This window comes from Tachyglossus aculeatus, chromosome 1 (genome assembly GCF_015852505.1).
Source record: "Tachyglossus aculeatus isolate mTacAcu1 chromosome 1, mTacAcu1.pri, whole genome shotgun sequence".
NCBI classification, from domain to species: Eukaryota; Metazoa; Chordata; class Mammalia; order Monotremata; family Tachyglossidae; genus Tachyglossus; species Tachyglossus aculeatus.
This window is the reverse complement of record NC_052066.1, coordinates 148927465-148941045: the sequence shown is the minus strand read 5'-3', so window position 1 is coordinate 148941045 and position 13581 is coordinate 148927465.

Here is a 13581-nt window from a genome sequence, read left to right as displayed (position 1 = left end):
TGGCTAAGTGCCGACTTCTACTTCCCAAGCGCTTAGTACGGTGCTCCGCACACAGTAGGCGCTCAATAAATTCGATTGAATAAATGAAGTGGTGGAGCTGGGATTTAAACCCATGACCTCTGACTCCGAAGCCCAGGCTCTTTCCACTGACCCATGCTGCTTCTAAGCGCTGGGGTAATAATAATAATAATAATAATGGCATTTGTTAAGCGCTTACTATGTGCAAAGCACTGTTCTGAGCGCTGGGGAGGTTACAAGGTGATCAGTTTGTCCCATGTGGGCCTCACAGACTTGGCCTCTATTTTACAGATGTGGGAATTGAGGCCCAGAGAAGTTAAGCGACTTGCCCAAAGTCACACAGCTGACAAGGGGCCGAAGCGGATTAGAACCCAAGACCTCTGACTCCCAAACCCGGGCTTGCCGATGCTGCAGTTGTGCGCGAAAGCCGAAATCCCAAGGGTAAGTCTGGAGGGGAGAGCCGTAGTTGGACTCTCGAATAATAATAATAATGATGGCATTTGATAAGCGCTCACTATGTGCCAAGCACTGTTCTAAGTGTTGGGGTACATACAGCGTTACCAGGTTGTCCCACGTGGGGCTCACAGTCTTAATCCTCATTTTACAGATATCATCAATCATCATCATCAATCGTATTTATTGAAAGCTTACTGTGTGCAGAGCACTGTACTAAGCGCTTGGGAAGTACAAGTTGGCAACACATAGAGACAGTCCCTACCCAACAGTGGGCTCACAGATATAACAATGAGGGTATTGGTTAAGCGCTTACTATGTGTGAGCCCGTCTTCTAGAGTGTGATCCCGTTGTTGGGTAGGGACCGTCCCTATATGTTGCCGACTTGTACTTCCCAAGCGCTTAGTACAGTGCTCTGCACACAGTAGGCGCTCAATAAATACAACTGAATGAATGAATGTTCTAAACGCTGGGGTAGATATAAAGTAATCAGTTTGTCTCATGTGGGGCTCACAGTCTTAATCCCCATTTTACAGATAACAATGATGGTATTTGTTAAGCGCCTACTATGTGCTAAGTACTGTTCTAAAGGCTGGGGTAGATACAACGTTATCAGGTTGTCCCACGTGGGGCCCACAATCCTAGCCTCCATTTTACGGACGAGGCAGAGGCACAGAGAAGTTGTGACTTGCCCAAAGTCACACAGCTGACAAGTGGCGGTCAGGATTCGAGCCCACGACCTCTGACTCCCAAGCCCTGGTTCTTTCCACTAACTCACGCTGCTTCTGATGAGATAACCGAGGTATATTTATTGATTTATTTTACTTGTACATATCTATTCTATTTATTTTATTTTGTTAATATGTTTTGTTTTGTTCTCTGTCTCCCCCTTCTAGACTGTGAGCCCACTGTTGGGTAGGGACCGTCTCTATGTGTTGCCAGCTTGTACTTCCCAGGCGCTTAGTCCAGTGCTCTGCACGCAGTAAGCGCTCAATAAATATGATTGATTGATTAAGTGACTTGCCCAGGGTCACACAGCAGACAAGTCAGGATTAGAGCAAACATCTAAAGCCCTTCTTCTTTCCACAGGCCTGAAGTAGAATTGATCAATCGTATTTATTTTTGCATTTACCGTGTGCAGGTCACTGTATTAAGTGCTTGGGAGCAAAGTCAGGATTAGAGCAAACATCTAAAGCCCTTGTTCTTTCCACAGAGTCCCCTGCTTCTCTCCTCCCCACCAGGCAGGCCTGAAGTGGAATTGATCAATCATATTTATTTTGCATTTACCGTGTGCAGGTCACTGTATTAAGTGCCTGGGAGAGTACCAACTACAGTCTAATAGACATAGTCCCTGTTCACAATGGTTTTACAATCTAAGGGGCAGGAAGACAGACGTTAATATAAACAAATAAATTACGGATGTGTCCTTAAGTGCTGTGGGGCTGGGGGCTGGGGTGGTGAATAAAAAGAGGAAGTCACAGCCAGTCGGAAGGGAGTGGGAAAAGAGGAAATGAGGTTTTAAAAGAATGGGCAAGGGCCATAAACCAAGCCCCAACCATAGTGTCAGAATCAAAGGCAAGTGGGAGGTGTGCACAGGAACAGAGATTGGGGAGGGGGGAGAAGAGAGTGAGGGGGAAAACATTGAAGCTGTAACAGGTCTCCTCCTCCTCTTCTTCCTCCTTCTTCTTCCTCCTTCAAGGCCCTACTGAGAGCTCACCTCCTCCAGGAGGCCTTCCCAGACTGAGCCCCTTCCTTCCTCTCCCCCTCGTCCCCCTCTCCATCCCCCCCATCTTACCTCCTTCCCTTCCCCACAGCACCTGTATATAGGTATATATGTTTGTACATATTTATTACTCTATTTTACCTGTACATATCTATTCTATTTATTTTATTTTGTTAGTATGTTTGGTTTTGTTCTCTGTCTCCCCCTTTTAGACTGTGAGCCCACTGTTGGGTAGGGACCGTCTCTATATGTTGCCAACTTGTACTTCCCAAGCGCTTAGTACAGTGCTCTGCACACAGTTAGCGCTCAATAAATGCGATTGATGATGATGATGTCTGTATATGTTGCCACCTTGTACTTCCCAAGCACTTAGTACAGTGCTCTGCACACAGTAAGTGCTCAATAAATACAATTGATTGATTGATTCCTCCTCCTCCTTCTTTCTCCTTCTTCCTCTTCTTTCTCGTCCTCCTTTCTATTCTTCTTATTCCTCTTCTTTCTCCTCCTCCTTTTGCTTCTTCCTCTTAGTCCTCTTCTTCCCCTTCTTCTTCTTCCTCCTCCGAGTGGATTGTGATGCTAGGAAGTCACAGCGGCTAGGAAGTCACCGCGACTCGGAAGGGAGTGGGAAAGGAGGAAATGAGGGTTTAAAAGAATAGGCAAGGGACTGGAACTCAAGCATAAAAAACTATGGTGTTGGGAATAATCTCCTCTCCCCGTCCTTCCTGGAAAGGTGGGGTGACTGTGAGCCCACTGTTGGGTAGGGACCGTCTCTGTATGTTGCCAGCTTGTACTTCCCAAGCGCTTAGTACAGTGCTCTGCACACAGTAAGCGCTCAGTAAATACAATTGATTGATTGATTGATTGGGGGCATCACGTAAATCCCAAAAGCCTCCCACTTTTTGTCCCCGGGGTCGCGCACCCGGGTTCAGAAGTTTCTAGTCAGGCCTAACTTGCTGTACTTGCAGAACTAGTCCTGACTTGCTCCCTTTGCTCTTCCCCTCTCTCCTAGCCCCGAAACACTTATGTACAAATTTGTCATTTTATTTCATTCATTCATTCAATCGCATTTATTGAGCGCTTACCGTGTGCAGAGCACTGTACTAAACGCTTGGGAAGTACAATGCAGCAATAAAGAGAGACAATTTGTATTGATGTCTGTTTATTTTGCAAATTCTTCTGCCTTCTCAGCATAAATCAGTGTTTTATTCTTCCACATGTAATGCTGGATAATTAGAGGTTCAGTAAAGCATCGTATTTGGCAGTGTTGCTGTGCTGCAAAACCCTCATTTTCACCTTAGAAGATGGTCTTCCTACATCATTTTAATTTGTCGGCGTAACATTTCACTTTGCCTCTGATTTATTTATTTATTTTACTTGTACATATTTATTCTACTTGTTTTGTTAATATGTTTTGTTTTGTTCTCTGTCTCCCCCTTCTAGACTGTGAGCCCACTGGTGGGTAGGGACCGTCTCTATATGATGCCAACTTGTACCTCCCAAGCGCTTAGTCCAGTGCTCTGCACACAGTAAGCGCTCAATAAATACGATTGAATGAATGAATGAATTTGTATTGATGTCTGTCTCCCCCCCTCTAGCCTTTGAGCCTGTTGTGGGCAGGGATTGTCACTCTTTATTGTGTTGTATTTTCCCAAGTGTTTAGTACAGGGCTCTGCACGCAGTAAGTGCTTAATAAATATGATTGAATGAATGAATTGAATGCTAAAGCGTTCAGGCCCAGTTTTTCCCAGCAGCTGGCTGGTCAAATGGGGGTCGTAAATGGAATTATCTCATTTGGCCCCAGGAGACTTGGCTGCCCAGGGAAGAGGGAGAGGAGGACTAATCTCCTCACTGTGCCTCCTTCTCCCCTGTCCCGCCGTCGACCCCCTGGCCTGGAATGCCCTCCCTCCGCACATCCGCCAATTTAGGTCTCTTTCTCCCTTCAAGGCCCTGCTGAGAGCTCGCCTCCTCCAGGAGGCCTTCCCAGACTGAGCCCCCTCCTTCCTCTCCCCCTTCTCCCCCTCCCCATCCCCCTGCCTTATCTCCTTCCCCTCCCCACAGTACCTGTATATATGTATGTTTGTACGTATTTATTACTCTATTTTATTTGTACATATTTATTCTATTTATTTTATTTTGCTAATATATTTTAGACTGTGAGCCCACTGTTGGGCAGGGACTGTCTCTATATGTTGCCAATTTGTACTTCCCAAACGCTTAGTACAGTGCTCTGCACATAGTAAGCGCTCAATAAATACGATTGATGATGATGATGTTTTGTTTTGTTGTCTGTCTCCCCCTTCTAGACTGTGAGCCCGCTGTTGGGTAGGGACCGTCTCTATAGGTTGCCAACTTGTACTTCCCAAGCACTTAGTACAGTGCTCTGCACACAGTAAGCGCTCAATAAATACGATTGAATGAATGAAAAGAGAAGGAAGGATTTCCGAAACGTTTCTGTAGGCCATGTGGCCCGAGATGATGCCCCTCCTGTCGCCGGACGGCAGTGTGGACTCTGGTGTCCTGGGCCCGACCCGGTGGGCCCAGCCTCTCGCCTCGGCTCGGGGAGCCGGCCACTGATATTGCCTCTGCACTCAGTAAGTGCCCACTAAATACAATTGATTGATTGATGATGATGATGATGATGATTGATCTATAAAATGGGGATTAAGACTGTAAGCCCTGTGAGGGTCATGGAAGGTATCCAACCTGTTTAGCTTGTATTTACCCCAGCACTTAGAACAGTACTGGGCACATAGTGAGTGCTTAACAAATACTATAATTATTATTATTGTTGCTATTATTATTCATGTTGTTGGGGAGAGTCGGGGGGCCTGCAGCATTCATTCATTCAATCGTATTTATTGAGCGCTTACTGTGTGCAGAGCACTGGACTAAGCCTCCAGCCCAGCCCCAGGTGAGACTCCCCTTCCCTCCCACTCCCGCAGGCGGGATCCTCCCCCAGAACCCTGACCCCCGTGGCATCCCGACCCCAAGCTGAGCTTACTTGGAAACAGAGAATGGAAAACATCAAGGAGGTGCAGTAGTAGAAGCAAGGTGGCTGAGTGGAGAGAGCACGGATCTGGGAATCAGAAGGACCTGGGTTCTAATTCCAACCCACCACATGTCTGTTGTGCGTATATGTATATATGTTTGTACGTATTTATTACTATATTTATTTTACTTGTACGTATTTATTCTATTTATTTTGTTAATATGTTTTGTCATCTGTCCTCCCCTTTTAGACTGTGAGCCCGCTGTTAGGTAGGGACCGGCTCTATATGTTGCCAATTTGTACTTCCCAAGCGCTTAGTATAGTGCTCTGCACACAGTAAGCGCTCAATAAATATGATTGAATGAATGAATATGTCCCCCCTCCTCCACCTCCCCATCCCCCCACTTTACGTCCTTCCCTTCCCCACAGCACCTGCATATCATCATCATCATCATCATCATCATCATCATCAATCGTATTTATTGAGCACTTACTATGTGCAGAGCACTGTACTAAGCGCTTGGGAAGTACAAATTGGCAACATATAGAGACAGTCCCTACCCAACAGTGGGCTCACAGTCTAAAAGGGGGAGACAGAGACCAAACATACTAACAAACTAAAATAAATAGAATAGATATGTACAAATAAAATAAATAAATAAATAAATAAATAGAGTCAAAAAAGATGTACAAACATATATACAAATATACAGGTGCTGTGGGGAAGGGAGGGAGGTAAGATGGGGGGATGGAGAGGGGGAGAGGAAGGAAGGGGCTCATTTACGTATTTATTACTCTATTAATTCATTGTACTTGTACATATGTATTATATTTATTTTATTTTGTTAATATGTTTTGTTTTGCTGTCTGTAACCCTCTTCCAGACTGTGAGCCCGCTGTTGGGTAGGGACCGGCTCTATATGTTGCCAACTTGTATTTCCCAAGCACTTAGTACAGTGCTCTGCACACAGTAAGCGCTCAATAAATGCGATTGAATGAATGAATGTTGTGTGGCCTTGGACCAGTCCCTTCACTTTTCTGGGCCTCAGTTACCTTCATGTGGGACAGGGACTGTGTCCAGCCTAATTCATTCATTCCATCATATTTATTGAGCACTTACTGTGTGCAGAGCACTGTACTAAGCTCTTGGGAGAGTACAATAATAATAATAATGGCATTTGTTAAGTGCTTACTATGTGCAAAGCACTGTTCTAAGTGCTGGGGGGGATACAAGGTGATCAAGTTGTTCCACGTGGGGCTCACAGTCTTAATCCCCATTTTACAGTTGAGGTAACAGGCTCAGAGAAGTTAAGTGACTTGCCAAAGGTCACACAGCAGAAATGTGGTGGAGCCGGGATTTGAACCCATGACCTCTGACTCCAAAGCCCGGGCTCTTTCCACTGAGCCATGCTGCTTCTCAATACAACAATAAACAGACACATTCCCCACCCACAATGAGCTGATTGATTTGTATCTACTTCAGTGCTTAGAACAGTGCTTGGCACAGAGTCAGCGCTTAACAAGTCCCACTATTATTGTTATTAGTGCATGCTGTTGATAAACAGCAGTGTAGGCTAGTGGCTAGAGCATGGGCCTAGTAGTCAGAAGGTCATGGGTTCTAATTCCGGTTCCACCACTTGTCTACTGTGTGACCATGGGCAAGTCACTTCACTTTTCTGTGCTTTGGTTCCCTCATCTGTAAAATGGGGATTAAGGCTGTGGGCCCCATTTGGGACAGGGACTGTGTCCAACCAGATTATTTTGTATCATCCCAGCACGTAGAAGCGTGCCTGGTACATTGTAAGCGCTCAAGAAATGTTATTATTATTATTATTATTATTATTATTATTATTATTATTATCTGCAGTCTAGCACCTGTGGGGTTTCCCTTCAGCAAACCTTCCTGCTAAGCGAGTCCCACTTCTAACCTGCTCTCTGCTCAGAGGCATCTGAAGTGAAGTCATCCATCAGAGGAATTCCTCTGGAGCGGAGCTTCTATTTAATAAGAACTTGCAAATAATTGTCTGCCACATGTCTGCTGTGTGACCTTGGGAAAGTCATTTGACTTTTCCGTGCCTCAGTTACTTCATCAGTAAACTCATTATGGGCAGGGAACGTACCTGCTAATTCTGTTGTCTTGCACTCTCCCAAATGCTTAGTACAGTCCTCTGCACTTAGTAAGTGCTCACTAAATACGATTGATTGATTGATCTATAAAATGGGGATTAAGACTGTAAGCCCTGTGAGGGTCATGGAAGGTATCCAACCTGTTTAGCTTTTATCTACCCCAGCACTTAGAACAGTACTGGGCACATAGTGAGTGCTTAACAAATACTATTATTATTATTATTGTTGCTATTATTATTCATGTTGTTATTAATGATAATAGAAAGTTTCCCAACCCCACCCTTGCCCCTGAGGTGGAACCAGAAGAGGGAATACATCGGGTGTGGCTCAGTGGAAAGAGCACGGGCTTTGGAGTCGGAGGTCGTGGATTCAAATCCCAGCTCTGCCACTTGTCTGCTGTGTGACTTTGGGCAAGTCACTTAACTTCTCTGAGTCTCAGTTACCTCATCTGTAAAATGGGGATTAAGACTGTGAGCCCCCTGTGGGACAACCTGATCACCTCGTAACCTCCCCAGCACTTAGTGCTTTGCACATAGTAAGTGCTTAATAAATGCCATCATTGTTATTATTATTATTATTACTATCGGGTGTAAAAACAATGGAAAACAGCAGGCAAGTTCTGCTGTAAAGGGACATGGATAGGGGCAACCAGGTGATTTCTCAGATTTCGTCCTTATTCCAGAATTGGGTGTGTGCATTCCTGGCGACACTGACTGACCTTTGCGTTTAGAAAATAATGCCACGTGAAGACAAAGCAGTGACCGGCTGCGGCAGCAGGCCAGAGCTCGGAACGGGAAGTAGTTCTCCAGGACATCAGCTGTCTTGGATCCCTGTGCCTCTGGAGGAGCGAGGGCAGAGGGGAAGGGCAGACCTGCTTTCATGAGGCGAAATTCACCACCATCCCTGGGGGTTCAGCTCATTTCTGTTCACTCCGGTAATGAGGATTTGCAGGTCGAACGACTCTCCGGGCACCCCCAGGTCCTGGGAGGTCATGGAGCTTAAATTTGCCCCTGACCACTTGCTACAGCAAAATATTACCCGCAAGCAAGAAAGACATTTCTTTGCACGTTCCTCTGTGGTTGGGGGAGGTTTCAGAGGGTCATTGTTTCCAAAACAATTTGGGGGCAAGTTTTCCTTCTGCCCTCCCAACTTTTATCTGGATTTTAGGGTTAAAATTATCTCCTCCATCAATATGTAGTTAAGGAGGACCACCTCCCTCCACAGAGCACTTCTGTACTTCTCTTTAAGCTCCTGCTTCCCCCTGCCTGTAAAATTCATTTTAATATGAGTCTTCCCCACTAGGTTGTGAGCCTCTCCTGGGCAGGGATCATCAGTTTTCCACACACTTAGTGCAGTGCTCTGCACAGGGTAATGTTCAATAAATATACTGATTGATTTGTTGACTATAGGTGTGGCACTTTACTGGTGCTCTGATAGCAACAGACCGCAACAAGTTTGAAGAAAGACATCTACATCAGAGAAGAGTTTTCTAGTCCTAATAAGATTTCAGCTTGGTCTCTTTAAAGATTGTCAGCTCAAACTGATTAACCTGGGCTTTCCTGTCTTCAGCTCTAGACCGTGAGCTCCTTGTGGGCAGAGAATGTGTCTCCCACCTCTGCTATACTGTACTCTCCAAAGCACTTAGTACAGTGCTCAGTACATAGTAAACAATAAATACCATTGATTGTAGCTCTGAGGGTGTTCCCTACTCCTTCCTCTGGAAAAGGAGAGTAGGGAAGGGGTGAAGAGGGACGGGGTGTTGAAGGGGGGATTGTTGACTCTTCCTGGGGACACTCAGTTGGTCATGTCCATGGAGAATGGGAATGAGTTTTAAAACTCTACTCTCACATGACCAAGTTGGCCCATACTTCCTTTTCTTTTAACTACCAATAGGCCTGGCCAGAAGAGTGACTTTCACATTCTTTAGAAGGGTCATTGCCCAGTTTCTTCCTTGTGTTGACCCACAGCCCCTCCAGGTTCTTGGCAAAGGCTGGACACAGCTAGGAAAGCTGAAGATGCCAGGGACTCTCTCCCCCTCCTCCTCCTCCTCCTCTTCCATGTAAAGTCAGTCGTTATGGTCACTTCCTCATCTACCCAGGCCTTGGTGTAGTGCTGACCTGCTAGGCCAGACTGGAAATGTGTTTACTGCCTAGGGACCCACTCGCCTTGCACTCCTGTTCCTCTGCTTCCTCTTTCTCCTCCTACTCTCCCTTCTCCTCCCCTTCCTCTTTCTTTTCGCTTTCCTCTTTCTCTCCCTTCTCCTCTTCCTTTTCCCCCTTTCTCTTCCTTTCTCCCTCTTCTCCCTTTCCTTTTCTCCTCCTCCTCTCCTCCCTCTTTCTCCTCCTCTTCTCTTTCCTTTTACCTCCACTCCTGCCTCTTTCTCCTCTTCCCCTTCCTCTTTCTCCTCCTTGTCCTCTTCCTTTTCCTCCTCCACTTCTTCCTCCCCTACTTTCACCTCCTCTTCCTACTCCCTCTAGTTTCTGCACCTTAGCTTCTTCTATCCCAGGGGAATAGGCAGAGGTAGGACAGTGAGGGATATGTGAATAGAATAGTGGGTTTTAACAAGTCAAACACACCCCTCACCTCTGGGGTTGGTGGCGGGGGCCAGAGGGGAGGGGTATTCAGTAAAGTTTGGGGGTGGGAGTGATGCTGTGGACCAAGTGAGGAGTGTTGGAAGACCCCTCCCTATCCATGAGGGTGGGTGCCCAGGAAGGCAATCACGATTCCTCCAAGCAATCTGGTGCCCCTGTTAATCAGGAAAGCAGTAAATCAATGGTATTTATTGAGAGCTTACTATGTGCAGAGCCCTGTACCAAGTGCTTGGGAGATACTGTAAGCTCCTTGTCGGCAGGGAATGTGTCTGTTATATTGTTGTATTCTCCCAAACTGCTACCCTGCTCATTCAAGCTCTCATCCTATCCCGTCTGGACTACTGCACCAGCCTTCTCTCTGATCTCCCATCCTCGTGTCTCTCTCCACTTCAATCCATACTTCATGCTGCTGCCCGGATTATCTTTGTCCAGAAACGCTCTGGGCATATTACTCCCCTCCTCAAAAACCTCCAATGGCTACCAATCAATCTGCGCATCAGGCAGAAACTCCTCACCCTGGACTTCAAGGCTGTCCATCACCTCGCCCCCTCCTACCTCACCTCCCTTCTCTCCTTCTACTGCCCAGCCCGCACCCTCCGCTCCTCCGCCGCTAATCTCCTCACCGTGCCTCGTTCTCGCCTGTCCCGCCATCGACCCCCGGCCCACGTCATCCCCCGGGCCTGGAATGCCCTCCCTCTGCCCATCCGCCAAGCTAGCTCTCTTCCTCCCTTCAAGGCCCTGCTGAGAGCTCACCTCCTCCAGGAGGCCTTCCCAGACTGAGCCCCTTCCTTCCTCTCCCCCTCGTCCCCCTCTCCATCCCCCCCGTCTTACCTCCTTCCCTTCCCCACAGCACCTGTATATATGTATATATGGTTGTACACATTTATTACTCTGTGTATTTATTTATTTATTTTACTTGTACATATCTATTCTATTTATTTTATTTTGTTAGTATGTTTGGTTTTGTTCTCTGTCTCCCCCTTTTAGACTGTGAGCCCACTGTTGGGTAGGGACTGTCTCTATATGTTGCCAATTTGTACTTCCCAAGCGCTTAGTACAGTGCTCTGCACATAGTAAGTGCTCAATAAATACGATTGATGATGATGATGCTCTGCTTATAATAGGCACTCAATAAATGTGATTGACTGAGAAAAAATGATCTGGGCAGCAGAGAGTGAAGTATGGACTGGAGTAGGAAAAGGCAGGGGGCAGGCAGGTCAGCACGTGGGGATAGGATAAGTGCTTAGATTAATACTGTAGCAATTTGGATGGAGATGAAAGGGCAGATTTTAGCGATGTCGTGAAGGTTAAACTGACAGGATTTAGTGATAGATTAAATATGTGGGTTGAATGAGAGAGAGGAGTCAAGGATAATGTCAAGGTTATGAACTTGTGAGACAGGAAGGATGGTGGTGTTATCTACAGTGATGGGGAAAATCAGGGAAGGACAGGGTTTGGGTGGGAAGTTAAGGAGTTCTGTTTTGGACATGTTAGGTTTGAACTGTAAGCTCGTTGTTAAACTATAAGTTCACTGAGGTCAGGGAATGTATCTCTTTATTGTTATACTGTACTCTCCCAAGTGCTTAATACAGTGCTGTCTGCACACAGTAAGTGCTCAATAAATATGATTGATTGAATGAATGAATGAAATGACAGCCCTGGAAGTGTCACTGCTCGAGTCCTGGAATTATTTGGTATATGGTTTCTGGCCTTCACTTTAGACATGTGAGACTACAGAGAGGGAGAGAGATCAGGGCTGGAGATGTAGGTTTGGGAATCATCCGCACAGAGGTGGTAATTAAAGCCATGGGAGCAAATGAGTTCTTCAAGGGAGTGGGTGTAGATGGAGGATAGAAGGGGACCCAGAACTGAGCCTCGACGTGCCCCCACAGTTAGGGAGGCAGAGGAGAAGCCTGCGAAAGAGACTGAGACTGAGCAGCCAGAGAGATAGGAGAGCCAGGAAAAAACCATGTCAGTGAACAGTGCTTTGCACATAGTAAGCGCTTAATAAATGCCATTTTTTAAAAAAGCTGAGGTTGGATAAGTGTATTTATTTGTACATTCAGTTATTTATTTAGCTGTCTTGTCCTGACACATTTATGCTACCTTCTGTTATATTGTTGTTTTTCCTTCTGCCCTCACCCTTTGTAAATCATTTTTTCTGACTGCACCCCCATTAGATATGAAGTTCCTGGAGGACAGTGATCATGCCTTGCTTCTGCTAGACTCTTCCCAAGCACTAGGTACACAGTAGTTGCTCAATAAATACCATCGAAAAAGATGCTGCTGCTGAAATACATAACATTTCTGCTACTCCCCAAGACCCAAAGCCAAGTTTCTTACTTGATTGTTACCTCCCAAAGGCTTAGTAGTAGGTCCCTGGGGGAAGCACAGAAGTTGCTCAAAAAATCCGATTAATTGATTGGTTAATTGACTGACAAATTAGCAAAAAGGCCAACTCCCTCCACCCCCAGGCCTTTTACGTTCCTCATTCAGGGGGTTTCCCTGCTGCAGCTAAAACTGCCCAGAAATGAAGCCCCCAAGTACTCCATCTCTTCTTCCAAGCTCCATCCCTTTCCCCGCCCACAGGGACAGATTTTGGGGAGGGACTGAAGGGAATTCTCAGTTTTTAGAAAAGTGTTTGAGGGCTCCTATTTATATCCTTTGTGTGAAATTGTGATTCTCTTCCTCAGGGGCTTTGTACCTGCTGCATATGTGCCTCCTGCCCTCTCCCCCAACCCCCCTCCTTCCCCAACCCAGCCACCGCTGCATGCCTGCTGTGACTTGAGTCCTGTGGTTATTTTTTTTTAATAGTATTTGTTAAGCATTTGCTATGTGCCAGGCACTGTACTAAGCCCTGAGTGGATACAAAGTTGGACGCAGTCTGTGCCCCATGTGAGGCTCAGTCTTAATTCTCATTTTATAGATGAGGTAACTGAGGCACAGAGAAGTGAAGTGATTTGCCCAAGTCACACACAGCAAATGGGCAGCAGAGCTGGGATTAGAACCCAGGTCCTTCTGATTCTCGGGCCCGTCCTGTCTATCCACTAGGCCACGCTGCTTCTCTATTTGGTGTCTGGGTTCTGACCTTCACTTTAGACATACAGAGTCTCCTGAGTTTCACCTCCCTGGTGGAGGCAGAGGCAGCCGGAGCCCCCGGGCCATGGGCGCTCAGGGCCGAGCGTGGGTCCAATCTCCAGTCTCTGGTCTCCAGAGGGTGTTTATTAAGCGCTTACTATGTGCCAAGCACTGTTCTTGGCGCTGGAGTAGATAGATGGTTATCAGGTTGGACTCCATCCCTGTCCCACATGGAGCTCACAATCAATCAATCAATCAATCAATCAATTGTATTTATTGAGCGCTTACTATGTGCAGAGCACTGTACTAAGCGCTTGGGAAGCACAAATTGGCAACATATAGAGACAGTCCCTACCCAACAGTGGACTCACAGTCTAAAAGGGGGAGACAGAGAACAAAACCAAACATACTAACAAAATAAAATAAATAGAATAGAATCTTAACCCCATTTTACCAATGAGGTAACTGGGGCTCAGAAAAGCGAAGTGACTTGCCCAAGGTCACACAGCAGACAAGTGGTGGAGCCGGGATTTGAACCCAGGTCCTTCTGACTCCCAGGCTTGTGCTCTATCCACTAACCATGCTGCTTCTCGATGCCCTTG